Source organism: Apium graveolens, chromosome 8 (genome assembly GCF_009905375.1).
Source record: "Apium graveolens cultivar Ventura chromosome 8, ASM990537v1, whole genome shotgun sequence".
Lineage (NCBI taxonomy): Eukaryota > Viridiplantae > Streptophyta > Magnoliopsida > Apiales > Apiaceae > Apium > Apium graveolens.
In genome coordinates, this window is record NC_133654.1 from 259746562 (window position 1) to 259751839 (window position 5278).

Below are 5278 nucleotides of genomic sequence, written 5' to 3' on the forward strand. Positions count from 1 at the left end.
GGTCATGTGGTCAAATTTCGAGTATTTTTTGCACAATGGGTCAAGTACTAAAATGCAATGACTCATTATAATTCGAACTTATCTAAATATGTAATACCAATAAAGATTATATTTATATAAGCAATTTTATTTTCAATATATTTTTTTTAATTATATATGTACATTTTAATTACTTTTTATAATTAAAAATATGTTAAAAATATATGAGATATATTTTCAAACTAAAAAATGATTAATAAATAAGATAATAATCCATTTATGTACTATGCCTAAATTTATATCTGGAATTCAATTCTTTAAAATTAATTGTACAAATATTCAACTAACTATCTTTTTTTATCGGAATTCAAGTAATTATCTTTAAAATTAAATAAAATATTCATTTAGCACACTTACATATTATGTGTATGATAAAAAACACATGTGACAATATAGTGTAGTGGTAAGAGGTTCTATAGGTGAATGAAATATCTCGAGTTCGATTCCCACAAATCACATCTTTTATATAAATATTAAAAATAAGAGTAGTTTAGTCTTTTCAATGAGACTTTTTAATCTCATGAAAATTATCCCACTTATTTTCACTACACAAGTTTATGATGTTGTTGCTAAAGTTTGAGGGAAGCTGTGGGATGTAAATGTCTTCAAAAAAAAGCTAGTAACTAAAGCCTTTTATGGTTTGGGATTGCTGACACAACGCTAGCTACATGAGTATTAGTGCATAAATCTTTAGGGATCTCGACCATTGCACAGTTAAAATAAACCACTTAATGCATATGTGTGTATAATATGATTGGCGAATTATGGGAGTGGTCGTAACTCACTTACCTTGAGAAGCCACCCGATTGTGAACTCTTATGGTGGTCGTAACTCACTTACCCTGAGGAGCTTCCTAACCTTAGACCGAGCATATAAAAAATCATATGTGTATATATTTAGTAGTATTGTATAAATAAAAAAAGACATAATAAAATTCCCTTGTTAACCTTGAATGATGGTTGGTTCAAAGTAACGAAATGTTTAAGATCTATTCTAGTGATCAATTTGGAAGCTATTAACTCGTGTGACTTGTCATATTGAAACTTTTGTGTCTTTGTTCTTGGTTCAGTAGAGAGCATTTTGTTAATCTAAGTACATATGCGCACTCTGCACTTGTGTGTACTATGTGGTGATGTTTTAGTTAGAGCTTGATGTGTTTAACTTGTTGCATATCCTGAGAATATTGTTGATTCAGTGTACACTATTATATTTGAGATCCTTTGTATTTGTAATCATCTAGTTGCATTCGTGTAGGTAGTTGTAGTCCTCCATTGCTTGAGGACGACTGTATTACATGGGATGGATAGATTTTGTGGGTATATCTTCTATAAACCCTCACGAGACACAACTCGTCCAACTAGGGCTACCTAGGGGTATAACCGCTTGTTGCATACCTCAATGCAATCGTGTTATCTACGAAATGGAATCAGTTAGTTATATATAAATTAATTTCTCTTATTTTCCCGAGGACGTGCAAAATGCTAAGTGTGGGGATATTGGATAGATTATATATTTGTGTATATTTTTAATGTTCTCATACTAATTATATTTTGCATTTAATTGGACCTTTATTAATTAGTTTATAATATTTTATTGTAGGAAGCAGGGAATTTCTACATTGGAAAGAATTTGAGCTAAATTAGAAGAAAATTCATATTTATTGGGCTACACGCGAAAGACATATTGTTTGGGCTGTATCTTGAGTTCTGCTTATCAGATTTGGGCGATTTAACAGCCCTCGCGAAGATAACGAGATTATATTTAATTTGAGAATGGTTCGGATTTCAAAATACAGTTGAATCAGCCCAGTAACAGCAGAGAAAAGTCAACTACAAATTTTGGTCGTAGAATCCTTTTCGCTTTGGGAATTTTTTGTTTTATTCCTATAAATGATAAAAATACTTTATATATTAGGTTTATAATATTAGAGATAGAAGATACGTATCCATAGCCCCATGAAAAGAAGCCAATAAGAGGAGAAGAGGAGAAGAAGGACTTTATGCTTGGAGATTTCAACATCAACAACATAGGGATAATTCTTCGTTCCCAACACACTTTGTATTGTATTCTAATCTTCTCATGAACCTTGTAACTTTTATTATGATTATGGTTGGCTAGATTATTATTGTTGGATGGCTGTTTTGAAGCCCTAAACTTTATGACAATTACGCAGTTTTTATTTTCTGAGATGTGTTCTTAATTGTGCATGTATATACGTCAATGCTTATATAGATGCGTGAATTAACTATGGTATGTGGTCATCCAGTTATGTTTTGTGATTGCTATCTACATGCTTTCCAACATATTTAATTGTCTACAAATAACTTTTTCTTGCTTACTAGTTAATTTACCTGTTAGATAAACAAAACAAATCCATTATTAATATTATTAACGAAATAGAATAAAAGTGAGCCCCGGTACTCTTGAAGCCACTACCCTGAAACTCATTAATTAAATCAACAACAATATTTCACACATTAAATACGGATTTTAAGAACTATCAGGTAATTTATCCAGAGGAATGCTTATAGACAGAGCTGGATATAACTAGGTAGAGAGAGATATATATAACAGAGTAAGATTTCTACATTCTTCCAGATTCAACATCATCTAGTGTTGAGCTTGAATGGTAGTCCGAAGGTACTGTCACAATCTCTGGAGTCCTCTCATGCTTCTCGATATCATCATTGACAGGAGGTACTGGGACTGGAGTGGAACGTCTCTCGCCTAGAGCGTCAAAATCTGCGTAAGGACCCCAGCCTGAAAAAAAATTATTTGAAGCATAAGAACAAGATTGTAGGTGATCACCTTAAAAATGTATGTTGCTATAACAAGTTTTATCATTTTTACAATTGAACGAATCAACTCTAACAATTCCACTAATTGTGAATTATTTTTTTTTATTGATTTTACTCTTAGATATGAAATAAGTTAGAGGAGCCAACCATCAGTGTGATATGGTGGTGGAAAGAATTGAAGATAACAAATTGTTGCCACGACAAGCCCTGGATTTGAATAACAATTATTTTAGGTAACGATTACTGTCCAACAAGACACGAGTTTAATGACAAGCATATAAAGGAGCAAACCCAGGAGTCCCCCAGCAGACACATCCTGCCAGTGATGCCGATAGTCATCCACCCGGGATACACAGACAAGAGTTGCAGCAAGAAGAGGAAGCAACACAATACAAAGTTTTGTCACATGACCCCTGCGGTTGAATGCTGCAAGTTTTCCAGCCAAGTACAAAGAGAGAAATCCCAATCCTGCAAAAGACCCTGCATAGCATCATGCTAATTTGTTTGATTCATAATCATAAGAATTCCATTACACGTTAAATTTCAATTACATGTTAAATTTCAAAATTTTAAACAAGTGATTCAAGTATGTAAGAAGAATGGCATTTTTGATGTTTGGGTGAGCTTTTGAAGAGCTAATAACATCCATGGTTGTACTACTTAAAACAGCTCATCTATATGCTTATCATTGCATTTCGAATTCAAAATTTAAACTATGGATACCTAGCTTGCAAACTGGTGTCGATGTATTTTTATCAGTGTATTACAAAGCGAGAAATGTACTTACATGAAGCATGACCACTTGGGAAACTCTTATGTCCTTCCCTTATCTCATTTGTTTTACCATGACATACAACATTGCCGAATTGGTCATAAAACTGAAAATGGGAGTATTAGAAGATCTAGCAATAAGCAATCAAGTACACAAAACTAGACTGTATTGTAATATAATGAAGAGAACACAGTAATAACTTCTAAAAGTTTTGCAATATCTGCAGCCCTGCTTTAATGCCCCTTAAAAGCGTCTTTTAACTTGAATCCTAAATATTAAGAAGGCCGGTAAACCAACGCTATCTTGCAGGCATTTTGATTATATTTTCTAGCCATAACATCTGCAAAATGCAATCACTATCTGTGATATTGCTTATATGGCAAGTCAAAACGTATAATGTGATCGCCAAGTTTACAAATGTAATTACATTCATGTTGCATCTTACAATTGATTAAGATTGTATCCTTTCTTCTGTGCAACTTCATTTAATGTGTCATGTATACCCTCAAAATTATATTTGAAATGTAAGTCTTTTTTATTCCTTAAAAAAAATAGGGTGATCATTGAGACCGACAAATATTATCTGCTAAAGCAACAGAAAAATTAAATTTAATGATTATTTGAATAATAAGAATATCATTCGTTTGGAATTGCTTACGTCTTTGCCATCAGGAAAGCAGCGCCAAAAGAAATCAGGTCGAGGACGGCCAACTGCGTTCTTTATAGAATCCGTAATAACACCAGTTATCAGTACAGCAGATAAGAGGCCTGCACAATGAGTATTTATCATTAGCTCATCATCAGTGTACAAGATCTTCAGTAGGATATTATGACAAGTTGATGAAAGAGCGGTTTATCTATAACTGCTGAGATTATATAATCAAAATGTACTCACCTAAAACACTGTGGTGCAGGTCATAGACACTTCTTCTCCGGATATAGAAGAGGTTGAATACAGTAATGGGCAACAAAACTGCATACATCTGTACAATACAACAACAGGCTATCAGCAATGCTATCTCGATAGTCTGGACAAATCAGTTGGTCTTTACACATTGAGAGCATAAAAAAACAGAGAACGTGAAATTTTGTACTACTTCAGATATTAGGTATTAAGTAATGTCGTGTGTACAAGAAAGTTACCGGAACAGTCCATAATGGCACCGTGTTGTCTTTCATTGGATACTTAAGATCCGACATCATATCCTTCCCAACAAAGCGATAGAATGGGTGTATGATATTTAAGATGATCTCTGTGAACACGAGGAAGAGCAAGATAAACCAATCATATTTATGTCTCCCTGCAACTGCAGTTCCATGAGACCTGATAGTAAGCAAACGAAGATCAACCTCCCTTGCCCTACCCTGTTAAAAAAAAGTGAGAAAAGACATTTAATTAATAGGATCAATAAAATTCATATTTGGTTACCACTTACCATTTGTATATTTACCTGTTAAAATGTGTATTCCACACATTTCAAAACATCAGTGACATTACATGCTAAGAAAGGAGGAAACCCTCTGAACAATTTTACTGTAGTCATCTAAACCTATATGCTAATTGCCTTTTGTTTTAGAACAAATTTTGAGCAATGCATAAACTTCATTTCCGGTTATAACAATTTACAATGCCAAGATACACTCTTATGTCCCTAATATCTCGCAACTT

General features: G+C 33.3%; 1 pseudogene; it reads right to left on the bottom strand.

Annotated features, from left to right (window-relative positions):
- Positions 1 to 2482: 2482 nt before the first annotated feature.
- Positions 2483 to 5001, bottom strand: LOC141680771 (lipid phosphate phosphatase 2-like; annotated as a pseudogene).
- Between the last annotated feature and the right edge of the window lie 277 nt (positions 5002 to 5278).